Source organism: Symphalangus syndactylus, chromosome 17, assembly GCF_028878055.3.
Source record: "Symphalangus syndactylus isolate Jambi chromosome 17, NHGRI_mSymSyn1-v2.1_pri, whole genome shotgun sequence".
In the NCBI taxonomy this organism is placed as follows: domain Eukaryota; kingdom Metazoa; phylum Chordata; class Mammalia; order Primates; family Hylobatidae; genus Symphalangus; species Symphalangus syndactylus.
The window spans coordinates 82,131,810-82,151,805 of record NC_072439.2 but is presented as its reverse complement, the minus strand read 5'-3'; the positions used below and the strand labels follow the sequence as shown (position 1 = coordinate 82,151,805).

Genomic DNA, 19,996 nt, shown 5'->3' with positions numbered 1-19,996 from the left:
ATAGTACATTTATATATAAAATAGTGCTTTCACACTCTGTACATGGTTGTAAGGATATTTAGGAGAGGCAAAAGATCATTCAGATTAGCAAATCTTTCTTCCAGAGGTCAACAGGAAAAACTCTTTAAATAACATTGCATGCAGCTTTTATATTCTTAAACTTTCTTCTAATGGTCAGTGGAGTTAAAAATGATCACCAAGCCTTTTTTTTATAGTATATGATGATAATACCTTTTGATTCTATATTAAATAAAGGATTGCTAGTTTTCTTTTAATCAAAAATGTCTAAGTTGGCAAAAAAGGTATGACATCAGTGTGACATGATGCAAGGAACAGGGAATGTGAAAAACCTAGATCGTAGTCCAGGTTCTTCACTTTAATATTATAGCTATGTGGCCTTAGGAAACTTTAATTCATCAGCTACACTTTATTCACTGGCAATGAAAGGAGTGATAATGGCTGCCCTGCCTTCCTTATAGGGTTCTGATGGACATCACTTGGGAATGTTGAGAAATGATCTACCGTAACAGCCACCATCAAACCTAGTTGTTTCAAAAAATGGCCAGCCTAGAAAGTCCTCAGCTCCACACATCAAACACTCCACATCCTCATTTTGAAACATCCCCCAACTGCTGCTTGCCTTTCTACAGTCAACCAAGAACTGCCAAATTATCTGAAGACCAATTAGAAAGTTTTCACTACTTCTAAAAATCCCATCTTAATAGAACACTTGCCAATCGGATTGTTTCAGTATTTCCTCTATACAACTTAGTCTCCTTTCTAAAACTTCTGAACCCCTGCTGAAACAAAAGATAAGTTTCCTTGCTGCAAATTTATGAACAAACACCCTTTCTTAATTTTGTCTTGAACTTAGGTTTGTCTTTGACAACATATTTATGTCAGTACTTATAATAAATGTGTTCCATAAATGTAAACACGGCTGCAGAGTTTTACATTTGCTAAAGGAGATGGCAAAATTAAAAATAAGCTTTAAGGGATCAAACTTAAGTTTATTTTGGAAAAGCAGACTGTAAGTAGATACCTGTTTTCATGCTTCAGAATCTAGGCTAATCATATTCCATACCAGCCATCATTTATAAGTGCTTTATTGGTACCATTTTAGAGTTAGCAGAGTGTGTCTCTGGAAGCTGACTGCCTAGCTTTGATCCCAGGCTCTAGCACTTACTAGCTGTATGAATGGGATAAGTTATTCAATAAATGCTAACATTTGTAGAGCACTTACTGTAATTTAGGCACTGTGATAAATATCTTATGTGAATTATTTCATTGAATCTTCAGTGAGGTAGGTATTATTATCATGCTTATTTTAGAGAGACTGAGAAAGGCAAATAATTTGCCCAAGATCACACCCAGCAGTTTCCATGTCAATAAATCAAGAAATAGTAACAGTGTGTAGATAAAGTATTGTTGAAATAATTACATGAGACAAAGCATGTACACTGTTAGTCTAGTGAACTATCTGATATATAGGGATTATTCAGGGAATGTTTATTATAATTATTCTTACAGCTTTTGTTTTTTCTTTTTTTGAGACAGTCTTGTTCTGTTGCCCAGGCTGGAGGGCAGTGGCATGATCTTGGCCTGCTGCAACATCTGCCTCCTGGGTTCAAGTGATTCTCATGCCTTAGCCTCTCAAGGAGCTGGGATTACAGGCGTGTATCACCACACTCAGCTGATTTTTTGTATTTTTAGAAGGTATTTTGTATTTTAGGGGTTTTGCTATATTGGTCAGGCTGGTCCAAAAATCCAGGCCTCAAATGATCTGCCTGCCATGGCTTCCCAAAATACTGGGATTATAGGCGTGAGCCACCATGCCTGGCTTATTCTTATAACTATTGTAAGGTGAAAATAAATTGTCTACATTATTAAGGTCAAGAGACTTCAGCTGACCTTAAAAAACAAAGCATAAGGTGAGGAAGGATAAATGACATACAGTAGTCCTCTCTTATCCATTACGGGAATGTTCTAAGACCTCCGGTGGATGCCTGAAACACATATAGTACCAAATCCTATACATACTATGTTTTTTCTTATATGCACATATCTATGATAAAATGCAGTTTATAAATTAAACACAATAGGAGATCAACAACAATAATAAAACAATTATTACAGTTATACTGTAATAAAAATTATGTGAATGTGTGCTTTCTCATTCTCTGTCTCAGAATCTCTTAATATTTTTGGACTGGGGAAACTGAAACTGTGGAGAGTGAACTGTGGATAAGCAGGGACAACTGTATTAGTATTGTAAAATAGAGACTGTTAGGTTAGTCAGAGAAGAATTCATAAGAACAAATGCTCCTTAATTGAAACCTTGCCATTGACACAGGAAAATGTCAAGGGGAAAAAGATAATGATATATTGATAGGGTCTGGTGGAAGACAGCTAGGGGCAGTTGTAAAACAAAGAAAATAACTGTAAGAATTATGATGATACACAGCAGGGGCTGAGTTTGGAGAAGGAGCACACCTACCTAGGAGTCATTGCTGTTCTAGAATTACTATATTCAAAGGATCAATATTTAAAGCTATGAGATGTGGGGAACATATATCTCATCCTACTCATGCCTTAACATTTGAAATGCCAAGACATTATAGGTAAGTCAGTATTTTGAAGGACTGGGGAAAATGGTAGTGGCCTGTAGATCGTAGTTCACCGTAGTAGGGTTTGGTTATGTAGATGAATAGGACATGATTTTAAGTTTGGTTAGTCAATCAGTGTAGAAAGATCTGGATCACTGCAGGAAATTAAAAACTCCAGTAGGAGTGGTGCTAGAAGACTTCAGAAAATAAAGAGACCTCTAAGGTAGCAAAAGAAAAAAGCAAGAAGATGAGAAACAGGTGGAAAGGAATATCAAGGACAAATGGTGCTTAATTTATTTTTCTTTAGTCCCAATTTTAACAATGTCCATAAAAGAACAACGATTCTACTTACCTAATCTCTGTTGATTAATTGATATAAACTCTTTAAGTGTGAAACATTGTGAGACTAATGGGAATTTAAGGTCAGGTGGGAGAGCACCAGGGTCATTGCAGGCCAATGAATGAGCTACTTTGAGGTTTGCAAAGCCATTTATATTGCTCTCTATAATATTTGCCTAGTCATTTAACCTCTGGGCTTCAGTTACTTCATCTGTAAAATGATGATGTGGAACTATATGATCTCTGGGGAACTTTGCAGCATTAAAATGTTAAGATTCTCTTTGGCTTACTTTTAAGGAAAAGGCATAATTCCTTTTGGTTAATAAAATATCAAGAAGTTCACATCTCACAAGTGTTGATGCAAATGGATTTATGCATACTCGCTCACATGTACACATATGTAGTGTTATAAAGATTATTGTGAAAATACTGACATAACTGGAGTGAGTGTCATAAAATTGAAGAGAAATCCATCTGACAAAATATTTTGTGTTTGCAGCATGAAAGAACATGAACGCTTTTACACAGAGTCTTCCGGCCAAAGGTGAGGGGATGTAGCAATTTATCTAAGTAAATTCAAACAATATTTACTCACGAAGTGAGAGCATCCGTCTTTTGCTCTGTATCCCTGTGTCTTTAAGAGGATAACAATTCCTTTTCCAGTTTCTTGCCCATAATTTGAAAATGGCTTTGTCCTAAAGATTTTTCATTTTGATAAGCATTTCTCTCAGAAAGATTAAAGCCAAGATTGACTAAACTCACCCTTATGAAGTATTTTAATTTAATTTTTCAAATCATTCAACCATTGCCAAGGTTCTATTGACAACTTCTTATGCAAAAAGCTTTATGAACTTAAAGCTTTAGATATGGCCAGCAGACCTGTACCTCATGAGGTATGGGATTTAAGGCAGGGTGAGGCATCCTTTCTTAATACTGGAAGTGATGAGACTTACTGGAAATGGGAACAATGGGGTTAAGCACTGAATAAAGAAAGAGAAAATAAGAAAAGCAAGGCTGAGAATCTCTCAACCTAATCCAACTAAAACACTCATGAAATCCTACAGAGAGATGGCTACAGCTGATGTTTCTGAGTAATACAATGTTATATAAGAGAAACTGCTGATGAACATAAAAAGCTACTAACAAAGATACGAAAGACAAGAAAGAAGAGTAGATAAAGAAATGAGGTCTTTTGTGCAAATGGAAGGCCTCAGTGCTTTTCTATATGATGTGTACAAGTTGCTTATATTAGTGACATAACCAAGAGATACATTTCCAAAGGACAGTTTGAAATTGTTGGTTGTTTCTGCAGACCCAGCAATAAAGACAATGAAGACTAACCAAAAGTTTAAGATTATTTCCTATGCTTATATCATGTTTTCACTTATTCATTCATTATTTTTATGAAAATAAACAATAATTTACATATTTTTTAATTTTCTAATCACTGGATAAAATATATGAAAATAAATGCCCTTGCCCTTAAGGAGTTTAAAATCTATTTGGAAATAAAATATAATGCTTTTATTTTTATTAATTCCCCATATGGCTCTGATACAGCAACTCATAAGAGACCTGAAAAATCAGGTAAAATTTTTTCCTCTGAAACTCTTAAGAGGGGTTGATAATAGTGTTTTCTTTATGTAAAAATCAGCTAAAAGATAGCTTAGTATGTTTTATTAGGCTGTTAGAGCCAAATTTATTTTCATCTTCAATATGCTGTAATTTTATTCAGAACCTATTTTTATTCTGCTAGATATTTCAATCCATAAATCCACATGGCCCAAGGGAAAAACGTCCTGGGAATGAATCATCTGTTCTGCTCAGTAGTTAGACTGCTGAAGTTGCAACAGCTGGAACAAATGTCTGCTTTGCATGATCTCCCTTTATCTCCATAGAGCCCTTTAGACTTGTTCACACTCCCTCACTCTCCTTGGGGGAAAACTTCTAGCATCTGGTAGCTGGGACTAAATGTAAGTTAGAAATAGATGCTTTACTCTGTTTGTTATTTGGAGCCAGCCTTCTAGTTTTCTAGTTTGCTCTGGGCATGTAAAGCATGGTGGTGGAGGTGGTAGTAGAGGTGTATATGTTTTTCAGGAAAATAGGAGTGCTGATAAAAGTGAATGAGGTGGTATGAAATAGAAACTATGTAATATTAGGAACCTTTGGTAAAGATGCTGAAGTTGCTTCTACTGGAGAGGAAAGAAATTTAAGGGAAACATAATAGTTGTCTTCAAATATCTGAAAGGTTGACATGTGAGGACTAAAAAAGATCATGGTGACTTTTAAGGTTCTAATAACTTCTAAGGAGTGGGAGATAGTGAGGTGCAGCATTTGGCTCAACCTAAAGAAGAACACAGACGTTCCCTGTGCTTATTGAAGCAGAAGCTAGTAGACTGTTCTGGTCTTGTGGAGGTGAAGTAGAGGAAATTAGACAAGGCGGTGAGACTGGGATGGGACTTGGGGTGGGGAAAGCAAATGCGTTGAATTCCTGTGCCAAGTGTGGTCAAGTTGTAAGGACTGCCTGGAGCACTGCAGGCCTCTGACACTATCCAAGCTTATGAGGAAGAAATGCTATGATTGATTAGACTAGATGTGCATGTTGTGCATTTTCTTTCCCTGGACATTCCTTCAATATCCTCTCCACTCTTTAGATTTGTTGATGCTAAGGTGGTACTACTTGGTGCTACTACTAGCCCAACATACCTACCCTGCCCTATAGATTCAAAAGGCAACTTGGATCCATATTACTTGCTTTGTCTACCACTCCTTGTAGTTTGTTACTCGAGTGGATGTGTGTAGTTGGATTGGCCTGATTTGATTGAAAGCTTATGAGAATTTTACTCCCTGCTGAGGTATGGGATTAATAAAATTCCAAGGAAGCATAGTGATATACTGGGACATAATTTGGCTTCTACCCCACCACTCCACTGAGGTTGCCTCCACCAATGATGCCATGAAGACTGTTTTACCAAAACCAAAGTGCACTTGACAACTTTTGAAACACTTTGTCTCTTGGCTCATATGATGCTGCTTCCTTCTGCTTTTTTTCTACCTTACTAACTGCTCCTTCTTGGTATCTTTTACCCAAATCCACACACCAGAGTCAGATCCTTTTTAAGAAATGATAAAAATATATCTACCGTTTTATCTACTATTCCTGTAGATTTAATTGCTACTCTTATATTGATAATTCTAACATTTCTAAATATAGCCAAGATCTTCAATCTGACCATTCTATCTGACAACTTGCTTGAAATTACTTCTTGGATGGCTCACAGGTATCTGAAATTTACCATTCAGTATGGACTGTTGATCCACCCCTCATCTCTTTCCTCCCCTCTTAACCATCCCATTGCACAACTGGCCACTCAGTTTATCATCTAGGAAATCTGAAGCTTATTCTTGATTCTTTTCCTTCTTCTACCTCCTGACTCCTCATCCAATCTATCATCATAAATATCTACAAACTACATTTGGAGTGTTCCACTTCTTTCCATTATGCTGCTACCACTCTAGACCAGACTACTGGTGTCTGTCATCTAGATGATTGCAATAGCCTTCTAAATATTTGCCCACTGAAATCTAGTATTCACAGGGTAGTAAGAGTACTCTTTTATTCATTCAATGTTAATTTAACAAACATTTGATTGAGTACATGAAGGGCTTACCATGGATCAGGCTATTTAAGGCTCCTGGAAGTCATCAGGGAACAAAACAAAGATCCCTGCCTTTGAAGAGCTTATATGTTCTTCCATCTTCGATGGAAGATGGACAATAAGTAATCAACATAATAAGTAAATATATAATGGGCTAGATGATAGTAAATGCTGTGGAGAAATTAAAAGTAAAGCATGATAAAGGGGTTAGAGAGTGCGGGGTAGTGATGATCCAATATTAAATAGGTCAGGATAGGTCTCAATGAGAATGGGATCATTTCATGCATTAACCAGTGGACATCTGAGAGAATGTTCCAGACAAAAAGAACAGTAATTTTCTTTAAAATGAGAATATATCTGATGTGTTTGAGAGACATCAAGAAAGCCTGAGTGAGGGAGGAGGAGTGTAGAAGAGGAGGAGATCAGTGTTATGAGTGAGAATGGAGAGCCTTGTGGGACATTGTAAGAACTTTGGCCTTTACTCTAAAGGGAAGGAAGAACTATCGGATAGTTTTGGTAACAGACTTGCATAATAAAAGCCATATTTTAAAAGAATCATTTTGGCTGATATTTTGAGAATAAACACTAGGGGATAAGATTACAGTGGGAAGATAAGTTAGTAGGCTATTGCAGTAATCTAGCTGAGAGATAATGGGGCTTAGACAAGAATGGTAATGGGAGAGGTAAAGTAATTAGATTCTGGACCTATTTTGCAGATAGACCCAACAGATTTCCTGATAGATTTGATGTGGGATGTGAAAGAGAGATATTAAAGATGATTGCAAGGTTTTAGGACCAAGCAACCAGAAAAGATGGGACTGTCATAACATGAGATAGAAAAGATTAAGGAATACATTTAGTGGGAAGATCAGGAGTTTTAGTCTTGATCATGTTAAATTTGATATACTTATATTAGACATCAGAGTGGAGGTGTTGAGTAGTCAGTGGGCTATGCAAGTCTGAAATCCTGGAAGAGCACTCAGCTGGAATCTGTCAGCATGTAAATGGCATTTAAAGCCAGGAGACTGGAAGAGATCGTCAAGGGAGTGAATGTAAGAAAGAGAAGAGGACCAAGGATTGAGTGCTATGGTATTTTAAAATTAAGAGGCCAGAGAGAAGACAACTCAGACAAAATAAAAAAGATGAAGAAGGTGAGAACAGTGAAGCTGGAAAACAAGCAAAAGGTGTGGGGTTTAAAAAAAAAAAGTGAAAAAAGGGCATTGACCAGAAGCAAGTCATTAGTTGATAAATCGAATAAGATGAAGATTGGGTTCAGCAATAGAGTTGGGGCCATTGAGAGGAGCAGTTTTGTTGGATGGCTGAAAGCAAAGACTGTTCTGTGTAGGTTTTGAGACAAAGAAATATGACCTATGAAGTGTTTAATAACTACAACAAAAAGAGAATAACCTAAATCAGATTTGGGTCTACTTAATCATTTTTAGAAAATGCATGTAAGAGAGAAACAACATGGAATACAATCAGCAAATTCCAGATTGTGGAAAATTAGAACAAAGGGATTGATTTTTTTCAACAAATACATTGCATGGAGGTGGGGATGGAGAAAGAGGAGAAGCCAGAGAGGAAGGGGAATCACATGGATTAAAATAGATTTAGGAATAAGGTGACCATGTCTTTCAGCTGGCATAAATCAGATTATCCTGATTTATGCCTATTTCTGACACAATTATTAATAGTGCTCCTTTTTACTCTTAGTTAGGTCCCAGTTTGGACAATAAATTATGAAGTCACCCCATTTAAGATACATAACAAATGCAAGTATAAACTTCATTGTAATCAAACAACAGACTGTTAAAGAAATATTTATGACATAAATGGGAAAATTGAACACTGATTATCTGATAATGTTAAGGAATTATGGTCAATGTTTTGAGGTGAAATTATGTTGTGATTGTATTTTAAAAAGCTTTATTTTTAGATATTTGTAGATGAAATGACAGGATTCCATGGACTGACTTAAAAATAATCCTGTATGTGGTGGGGGAGTTGATAACAATATAGATAAAACAAGAATTATAAATCATGAAGTTTATAGTTGTTAAAGCTGGTGATGAGTACATGGGAGTTCATTGCGCTATTCTCCTTTCTTTTGAAAATTTCCATAATAAAAAGTTTAGGAACGAGATTGAGAGAGAATGGGAGAAGAGGAATTAGAAATTGTAATGTTTTGAGGAGCATTGCTGCGAAAGGGAACGATGAAATGATTCAGTAGCTGGCAGCCGAGGTAAGATCAAGAGAAGGGTTTTTGTTGTTGTTGTTGTTGTTGTTGTTGTTTTAGTTTGTTTGTAGGCATTTTAAAATGGGAGAAAGAACACTGATGGGAATAACCCAGTAGAAGACGAAAACATGAAACAAATGATCTCACTACTCAAATTAAAACTCATCAATCAATATCCCTCCGCTGCACTTAGAACAAAATTTAAGTGCTGCATTATCTTGTCTCTATCTTTCTGTCTCTCTGCTTCTATCTCGGTTTCTTATTTCTTAGGCTGTTGCTACAATGACCTTCTTTCTCTTCTTTAAATATGCCAAACTCTTTCTTAGCTAAGGCCCTTTATACATGCTGTTCTCTTTGCCTGGAATGCTTGTCCCTTAGCTCTTTGTGTGACTGGCTCTTTCCCATAATTTATCTCAGCGTGAATGTCATTATGTCTTCAGTGAGGCATGGGTTAAAGGTTACTATTTTTTAATTTTTGCCTATGGATATCCACTTGTGCTATCACTATTTGTTGAAAATATTATCCTTTCTTCCTTGAATTGCCTTTGACCTTTGATGATCAACTGTCAACTGTCAATATATAACTGGATCTATTTCTGTAGTGCTTTCTATTCTCTTCCACTTATTTGATATAAATTTATAATAAATCTTGGAATTGAGTAATGTTAGTATTCTAAATTTGTTCTCTTTTTCTTTGAAATTTTTGCCTATTGGTATTTTGATTGAAATTGCATTGAAGCTATGGGTCAATTTATGGAAAAAATGACATGTTAACAATATCATGTCTTCTGATTCGTAAACATGGTGTAGTTCTCCTTTTTTAGACTTTCCTTAGATTTTCTTGACAATGTTTTGTAGTTTTCAGTATAAAAGTTTTGTGCATATTCTGTCAGGTTTGTCCTTAAATATGTATTTTATGCTATCATAAATGATATTGATTTTTAATTTCATTGCTAGTACACAGAATTGCAATTGATTACTGTATATCGATCTTATGTTCTAGAATTTTGCTAGGCTCATTAATTCTATTAGATGTTTTTGGCAGATTGTATGGAATTTTCTACCTAGGCAATTAATGCCATTTCTTTATTTCCAACATATTGTCTTTTATTCATTTTTCGTGCCTCGTTGCACTGGTTAGAACCTCCAGTAAAATGTCCAGAAGAAGTGGTGAGAGTAAACACCTTTCCCTTGCTCTATTCTTAATTGGAAAACATTCAGTCTTTTGCCATTAAGAATGATATTACCTGAAGTTGCACACAGTTACCCTTTATCAGGCTAAGAAAGTTCCTTTTTATTTCTACTTTGCTGAGAGTTCATCTCTTTAGTATCTATTGATATTATCATGTATTATTTTATATATGATATAATAAATATATAATATCATTTTTCATTTTCAGTCTCTTAATATAGTAAATAATGCGAATTGATTTTTGAATGTTAAACCAACCTTGTGTTATTGAGACAAACACAAACTGGATATTCTATAATTGTCTTTTGTGTACTTTTTTATGTTGTGGAATTTGCTTTTTAAAGTTTTGTTAAGAATGTTTGTATCTATGTTCAGTATGGGTATTGGTTTATGGTTTTCTTTTCTTACCATGTCTTTGGTTGTGGTGTCAGGATAATGTTGGCCTCATAAAATAAGTTGTAAAGTAAAATTTTCTGTTCAAATTCTGGGAGAGTTTGTGTAGAATTGTTATAATTTATCCTTTAAATGTTTCATTGAATAGTGCCGCAATAAACATACGTGTGCATGTGTCTTTATAGCAGCATGATTTATAGTCCTTTGGGTATATACCCAGTAATGGGATGGCTGGGTCAAATGGTATTTCTAGTTCGAGATCCCTGAGGAATCGCCACACTGACTTCCACAATGGTTGAACTAGTTTACAGTCCCACCAACAGTGTAAAAGTGTTCCTATTTCTCCACATCCTCTCCAGCACCTGTTGTTTCCTGATTTTTTAATGATGGCCATTCTAACTGGTGTGAGATGGTATCTCACTGTGGTTTTGATTTGCATTTCTCTGATGGCCAGTGATGAGGAGCATTTCTTCATGTGTTTTTTGGCTGCATAAATGTCTTCTTTTGAGAAGTGTCTGTTCATGTCCTCTGCCCACTTTTTGATGGGGTTGTTTGTTTTTTTCTTGTAAATTTGTTTGAGTTCATTGTAGATTCTGGATATTAGCCCTTTGTCAGATGAGTAGGTTGCAAAAATTTTCTCCCATTGTGTAGGTTGCCTGTTCACTCTGATGATAGTTTCTTTTGCTGTGCAGAAGCTCTTTAGTTTAATGAGATCCCATTTGTCGATTTTGGCTTTTGTTGCCATTGCTTTTGGTGTTTTAGACATGAAGTCCTTGCCCACGCCTATGTCCTGAATGGTATTGCCTAGGTTTTCTTGTAGGATTTTAATGGTTTTAGGTCTAACATATAAGTCTTTAATCCATCTTGAATTAATTTTTGTATAAGGTGTAAGGAAGGGATCCAGTTGCAGCTTTCTACATATGGCTAGCCAGTTTTCCCAGCACCATTTATTAAATAGGGAATCCTTTCCCCATTTCTTGTTTTTGTCAGGTTTGTCAAAGATCAGATAGTTGTAGCTATGCGGCATCATTTCTGAGGGCTCTGTTCTGTTCCATTGATCTATGTCTCTGTTGTGGTACCAGTACCATGCTGTTTTGGTTACTGTAGCCTTGTAGTATAGTTTAAAGTCAGGTAGCGTGATGCCTCCAGCTTTGTTCTTTTGGCTTAGGATTGACTTGGCGATGCAGGCTCTTTTTTGGTTCCATATGAACTTTAAAGTAGTTTTTTCCAATTCTGTGAAGAAAGTCATTGGTAGCTTGATGGGGATGGCATTGAATCTATAAATTACCTTGGGCAGTATGGCCATTTTCATTCTCAGTCAACTATCGCAAGGACAAAAAACCAAACACCGCATGTTCTCACTCATAGGTGGGAATTGAACAATGAGAACTCATGGACACAGGAAGGGGAACATCACGCTCCGGGGACTGTTGTGGGGTGGGGGGAGGGGGGAGGGACAGCATTAGGAGATACACCTAATGCTAAATGACGAGTTATTGGGTGCAGGAAATCAACATGGCACATGGGTACATATGTAACAAACCTGCACATTGTGCACATGTACCCTAAAACCCTAAAGTATAATAAAAGTAGATATACATAATAAAAAAAAAAATAAAAAAAATAAAAGAGAATGTAAAAAAAAAAAAAAAAAAAAAAAAAAAAAAGAACCTGGAAGACAGCTTGAATAAGCCCCTGCTAGCAAAAAAACAGAGTGCTTAATAGGCATTGAGTGAATAAATACACCAAGTTTTCATATTGAAAAAAAAAAAAAAAAAAAAAAAAAAAAAAAATGTTTCATTGAATGTAACAGTGAAGTAATTTAGGCATGAAGTGTTTTAAACTACACATCCAATTTCTTTTTTTCTTTTTTTTAAGATGTTGCCCAGGTGGGAGTGCAATGGTGCAATCTTGGCTCACAGCAACCCCCACCTCCTGGGTTCAAGTGATTCTCCTGCCTCAGCCTCCCGAGTAGCTGGGATTCAGGCATGTGCCACCATGCTTGGCTAATTTTGTATTTTTAGTAGAGATGAGGTTTCTCCTTGTTGGTCAGGCTGGTCTCAAACTCCCAACCTCAGGTGATCCGCCTGCCTTGGCTTCCCAACGTGCTGGGGTTACAGGCATGAGCCACCATACCTGGCAAAATCCAATTTCTTTAACCAATATATGGCTATTTAGATTATCTATTTCTTCTTGAGTGAGCTTTGGTATTTTGTGTCTTTCAAGAGATGCATTCATTTTATCTAATTGTTAAAATAAGTGGTTAATGTTCTTTAAAATATTCCCCTATTTCCCTTCTTAATACCTGTAGAATCTACACTAATATCTCTTTTTCAATTTCTGATATTAATAGTTGTTTCTGTACTTTGTTCCATGGTTAATGAAACTAGAGGTTTATCAATTTTATTGATCTCAAAGAACCTGTTTTTGGTTTTACTGATGTTTCTATTATCTTTCTGGTTGTCTATTTCATTGACTTTTCCCCCCTCTACTCTGTAGTACTTTTTTTCTGCTTTTTTTTCCCCCTTCATTTTCTTACTTTAATGAGATTCTTAATGTAAAAGCTGGATAATTAATTTGAAACTTTTCTTCTTTTCCCATATAAGTACAGTTTTCGTGCTATAAGTTTTCCTCTAATTACTGCTTCATCTGCATTCTATAATTTTGCTATATTTTAATTTTCATTCATTTCTGCTATCTTGGTAAATGTTCATGTGTACTTAAAGAATGTGTGTTTTTCTGTCATTGAGTAGAATTTTCTATAAACATCAATTAGGTGAAGTTGATAGGCAGCATTATTCATCTCCTCAATGTTATTGATGTTCTGCCTACTTGTTCTATCTATTGAAAGAGGGGGTTGAAATCTCTTGCTATAACTGAACTTTCTTTCTTTCCTTGAAGTACTATTAGGTTCTACTCTATGTATATTTTGGTTCATAACTGTTTTTATCTTGATTTATTCATGCGTTTATTATTATGAAATGATGCTTTTCATCCCTGTTACTATTCTTTGACCTGAAACCTACTTTGTCTGATATTAATATTACCATTCCTGTTTTCTTTTTATATATCTTTTTTCCATTCTTTTGCTACTATTTATTCATATTTTTATCTTTAAAGTGTGTTTATTGTGGGCATCATACAGCTATATCTTGCTTTTTTATCTAATCTGACACCCTGTGATTTTTATTTGGTCTGTTTAGACCGTTTATATTTAATGTGATTGTAAATATGGTTGGGCTTATTTGTTCCATCTGTTCTTTATTCTTCTTTTCTTTTTCTGCCATCTTTTAGATTATTTTTTGTCTCCACTTTATCTTCTTTGTTGAGCTTATTTTCTATAACTCTTTATTGTCTAATTTTAGTGGTTTAAAATATACGACTTTAACTTATCACAGTCTACCTCCAAGTAATATTACACCATTTCATGTGTAGTATAAGAATTTTATGATTATAAAGTTCTATCTTATTCCTTCATACCTGTGTTATCACTCTGTTTTACTTGTACATATGTTATAAATCCTAAAAGGCTTTATTATTTTTGCTTTAAACAATTGGTTAACTGTTATTGATATTTAGATAATGAAAAAATTTTGGATATTAACCAACAAAATTGCCGTCTTCAGTATTCTTCATTCTTTTGTGCAGTTTCCAGATTTCCATCTGGCATCATTTTATTCTATCTAAAGAACTTCCTTTCATATTTTCTATAGTGCTGGTCTATTGCTGTTGAATTCTTTCAGCTTTTGAATGTCTGAAAAAGGCTTTATTTTTGAAAACTTCTTCTCCCTCTACCCTAAAAATAGAATTTTGTGGTGATAGTTTTTTTTTCTTTCATTGCCTTGAAAGAGTTGCTCCATTCTCTTCTGACTTGTATGTTTCTGATGAGAAATCTTCTGTCATCATTATATTTTTTTCCTCTGTATGTCATGTGTTTTATTTTTCTCTGGTTGTTCTTATCAGTAGTTTCAATCAATGTTTTTTGATATGGTTTAGTGTAGTTTCTTGCTTTTTTTGTTGTTGTTTTGTTTTGAATACCTTGAGCTTGTTGAATCTCTGAGTTTATAGTTTTCGTCATATTTGGAAAATTTTCAATTAATATTTCTTTGAATATTTTAAAACCTGTTTCTTACCTTACTGATTCTCTGTTCCTTTATTTTCAGTCTTTTGCCATGTTTAATTTTGGATAATTTCTTTTGCATTTAAGTTCACTAATCTCTTCTTATATTCAAACTCATTAGTCTTTTTTGCAATGTCTAATCTGTTGTTGATGACATGATATATTTATATATGTGTGTATGTTGCTAATTAACGTATTCATTTTTTCTCTAGTTTATTGAACATATAGAATATAGTAATAATAGCCATTTTGATTACCTCATCTGCTAATTCTATCTCATGTATCAGTATTTCTGGGCTGTTTTTGATTGATTGATTTTTTTTTTCTTGTTATGGGTTCTGTTTTTCTACTTCTTGCATACCTGATAATGTATGATTAGGTGTTAGGCATTAAAATTTTTACCTTTTTGAGTGCTGTGTATTTTTATATTCCTACACATATTCTTGAGCTTTGTTATAAGACGTAGTAAAGTTACTTGGGAAAAAGTTGGATTCTTTTGGGTTTTGCACTTAAGCTTTGTTAGATGAGACCAGAGCAGTGTTTAGTCTATGGATAATTTTTCCACTACTGAGGCAAAACTCTTCTGAGTATCCTGCTGGATGCCTTATGAATTATGAAATTTCTTATACTCTAGCTATTGAGAATAGGAACTACCCCCAACCCCATGTAAATTCCTGGGATTCTTCTCCGTAATCTTTTTGTGAGGTTGTTTCTCTGTCCTCAAGTGCTTCTCTCCTAAGCACATATTAAATACTAATCAGTAATAAGCTGAAGACTAAAAATGGATTTTCTGAAGATGTCTGGAATTCTCTGTGCTATTGTCTCTCTAATAATATTCTGTGCTTTGAGAACTCTGGCTGCTTTTTTTCTCTCCAGAATACCAGTTCTATCTCCTTGATTGTGGAGATCTGCGGGTTCTGCCTTGGTTTCCCCTTGCTGAATAGTAGCCTGGGTACTCTCTTAAGATAGTAAGTTGGAACAGCTTTAAGGATTATCTTATTTATTTCTCATTTCTCCCTGATCATTGTCTTTCATTGTCTGATGACTGATGTATTAAACTGTTTATACACTTTGTCCTGTTTTCAATTCTTTCAGGTAAGAAGGCAAAATGTGGTCACTCATGTCTTGGCTGGAAATGAAAGTGCTTCTCTGCCATTAGGTTATAATTCTTTTCTTGTTTGGTTGCTGCTACTGAAAACAGATTTCTCCTATGCCATTTTTTTCTTTGTTTAATCTTTTTCATTGCATTAGTTTTGGGGAGGGATGTTTTATGACTAGGCCTCATGTAGCTATCTTTTCTCTGTTTATTAGACATGTACATTTTCTTTTCTGTGATTCATGACTTTCATGTTCTTTTCTTATTTTTCCTGTGGGCATCTCTATGCATTTATTATAAGTTTCTCTAAGATCTTAAATATCAGTATACATGCTCTTTATATGTCATATTTATACCAACCATTCTTCCCAATTTGTTTGCATTTTAATCTTGATGATGATTTCTTTTGAAGTAAAAGAGCATTTCATTTTATGTAATCAAAAGTCTTTTATATAAAGTCGTTTCACAACCAAAGAATGATATTTACCTCTATTATTCTATTCTATATTTTTTATGGCTTCATTTTTCTTTACAGTTACTTCTAGGTTTTTTAGGAATTTGATTCGTCACATAAGGTATACAGACTTAATATTTTCTCCAAATATTCTCCTAGAACTATTTATGAAATACTCCTCCTTTTGATACATATTTGTAGCGTTCCCTTTATCATATAAAAATTTGTGTCTATTACTGGATTCTCTTCCACTTATTCATATATTTATTCCTACACCATTTAATTGCTATGTTACATTGGATATTTTGTAGTGCCAAGGGCCCCATTTTTACTTTTTTACATGAATTTAAAATTTATTTTCATACAAATTAATATTTGCTCATCACGCAATAATTTAACAATGAACACTATTGCAAGGAACACAAAGCATCTCTGAGCCAACCAAAAGTGATATCTCAGTGTATAGCATCTCTGAGCCAACCAAAACTGATATCTCAGTGTATAGTTTTCTAGATCTTTGTTTATATATGTACTTTTAATATTTTTATAAAATGGGGTCAAACCACATTCTTTTGTAATTTCCTTCTTTTCCTACTTTTATTGAACATATTTTCTATAAATAGTATATTATATTTTTAATGGTTGAAGGATATTCTGTTGCATAGATGTATGACAATTTAATCAATCCACTCTCCTCTCTTTTAGTAAACGTTTTATTGAAGGAAAACTTCTTTCGAAAAAGTTTGTAAATTATATATGGGCAGCTTGTGTTTTCACAGAGTGAACACAGTTTCCAGATCAAGAAGCAAGGCATTATTAGCACTCCAGAAGTCTTCTCATAAATCACCTCCCACCTCAAATAAACACTTTATTCCACAGAGTCATAGTCATTCTAACACCATAGACTAGTTATTCCTGGTTTAGAACATTACATAAATGGAATCATATCATGTATACTCATGTGTCTGGCTTCTTTTTCTTAACATTATATTTGTTATCCATTTGGTTGCATGTATTAATAGTTCTAATTCTGTCATTCTTAATGCACTTTAGGTTTCAGGGTCATTATAAGCATATGTTTAACTGTACAAGAAACTTCTCTCCAAAGTGACTGACCATTTTCCATTTCTATCTACAATGACTGAGCGTTCTTTACATATTTTGGATGTATCTTCCTGAGATACGTGATCTGTAAATATTTTCTCCTGACTTATGGCTTGACTTTTCATTCTCTTAACAATGTCTTTCACAGAGTAAAAGTTTTTTATTTGGAAAAAATAAAACTCAGCTTTTTTTTGTTCTTTACGAAGTATGCTTTTAGACTTGTGTTTAATAACTCATCACCTAACCCAAGGTCACAAGGTTTTCTTTTATGTTTTCTTCTAGAAGTTTTATATTTTATATTTGCACCTATGACCCAAAGAATAGGCATATTTTGTAGTTAAAAGCAGCACAATAAAAAAGCCTTATGAAAGGTTTTACTAATGTACACTTTCATAAGCAGTATCTGATAACATTTTCACAACCACCACCACACTGAATATTACCTTTTTTAAAAATCTTTGCATCTTAATCATTTAATAATGGTAATTTGTTTAAAAATTGTTTTGTTAATGATTTTCAATACTTTCCATGTTTGACTTTTGTAGTTTTAAAATTATATCTTGTGTGTTCAGTTCATTTCTTTCCTGTTAGAGTGTTCATGTTTTTCTTTAAAAAATTAAAGTTGTTAAAATACTAAGGTTTTTTTTTTTTTTTTCTTTTGGCTTAAGTGCATGTAACAGAAACCAGATGGTATGGCTTGACCAAATAAGGGTATTTTTTCTCACATAACAAGTTCAGCAATGGCATTTCAGGTCTGGTGCAGGCACTAACGGAACTAGATTGTCCTCTTGATGCTTCACTCTTACTAGTGTGTGACTTTTATTTTCCTATGGTCAAAGATGGCCATTACACCTCCAGGCATCAATTTGAGATATCAAAAAGGAAGACAGAAAGACTCAATGGCAAAAGGCACATGGCAGCTTACCCTCTTCCTTTCAATAAGGAAAACATGGCTTTCCCTGAAGCCCCATCCAGGGAATTTTGCTTATGTCTCATTGACCAAACATGGTTACAGGGACATCCAACTACAAGAGTAAAGAAAATAGTTGACATGTTGCTGCCAAACACAATATGGGATCTGGAAGCAAAGAAGTAGCAGAAAGTAGATATAGGACAGGAATTAGCATTAGCAAAGTCTACCATAAGAATATGTTGCTATTTGTAAGTCAAAAAGTTAAATTTTTTTTTTCCAATTTGTTTTTTGCCATTATTTTTCTTGTGTGTGGATTTTTGGTATGGAAGTTTTACATTAATATCTTTTCTTTTATGGTATCTGTTTTTGGTAATTATGGTTGGAAATATCTTCTACAACCCAAAATTGCCTAATTTTTATTTTATATTATTATCATCTTACTTATTAGAATTGTATCTTAAATATTGAGAGTTTGACTAGAATTACATTAAAGCAAATTATATTAAACTATACCAAACCAATTAAGAATTTATTCCTCTAATAGCCAATAATATCTGTAGCATCTATAATGACCAATAATATCTAACTTTACCATAGGAAAACAGGTATATTTGACCCTCTTGCTTGGCTGTGTTTCACAATCTTATTCATATGGATTTTATATATACCATTAATGTTGCTCCTATATATTGTATATTGTATGTTTTTAATTTTGTTTTGTCTATATGAAGCATCCTGCTTATTATATATTATTTTCTGATTATTACTGGTTGATTATAATATTCTATATATAATATATATGCATACGTGTATATATGTGCATACAAATATATATATATTGTCTTATTCACAGCCATTTTTTATAACTTTCTTATTCTAATTTTTTTGATCGATTTCCTGGGTGTATAATTTTATTTTCTGCAATTATTTGTACTCTTAGTACTTTCTTCCAATTTCTTAATGTGTTTTTCAGAACTTCCAGAACATCATTGTTTGTTCTGAACTTTAATAAGACTGACTCAATATTTCAGCATTAAATGTGATTTTTGGCTGCCAGTAGATATATATCTTTACAATATTAGAAAAAGGTACTCCTAGTGCTAATTTTTGCATATAGATTTTGTTCTTATATACCCCATGCCATCAGCTGACTGCAGCAGACAATTTTGTTTTCTTTGAGGCTCAAATTTTAATCTAGTTTTGCCACTGCTAACTCTCTTCTGGGGGGCCAAGTTGGTTTTATAGTCCTTGAGCTCAGTACATGTGTTACCAAGCTGTCAAAGGAATAATTGAAAACCAAGTGTTGGCTATGGTAACTATTCACTTAGATGCACCTCCTGATTTCAACGCAACTTAGAATCATAGGTGAACATTGTTTTGTTTTTTAATCACAAACTGAGATCTTTACAGTGGAAACTTATAAACCTATAATCAGAAATATCTATTTTATGGTGCTTCATTCACACACACATACACATACACACATGCGTGTGCACACAAAATACCTCACAGATGCTAAATGCAAATAAATACTTTAAAAAAATCCACATTTGCCCTGGAGAAGTTTAGGCTAATGGGGCTTTCTAGGCTCAGAACACTAACGTGCAAGTCACAGACAGGTTTTTACTGTGCTTATCCACATGACAGATACTGAGCTTCTGTACTTTCCTTACATGTTATTTTGATCAATTCCGTTAGATGTTCTTTTCACCTCTGAAACTGTTTTCTTCTTTGTCTACATCACAGTGCCTGTTATGGTAATCATTTCAAGGAATGCCAGAACATTCTTACATTCACTAGAGGAAACAATTTTTTTATCCCTTATTTAAATTACAAAAGTTTTTCTAATACCGGATCTATTTTTAAAGCTATCTCATTCATTTA

General features: G+C 34.1%; 1 protein-coding gene across 3 annotated transcripts in view; it reads left to right on the top strand.

Moving 5' to 3' along the window:
• Positions 1-19,996, top strand: part of PEX5L (peroxisomal biogenesis factor 5 like) — a 686,817-nt gene that overhangs the window by 31,880 nt on the left and 634,941 nt on the right. The window contains exon 1 of one of the 3 annotated variants that reach the window (XM_063621797.1): positions 3,474-3,489. The exons of the other annotated variants lie outside the window; for them this stretch is intronic. The gene's annotated coding sequence lies outside the window, so the exon portion shown is untranslated. Of the gene's footprint in view, positions 1-3,473; positions 3,490-19,996 lie in introns of those variants that run through there. 3 annotated transcript variants of the gene reach the window in all.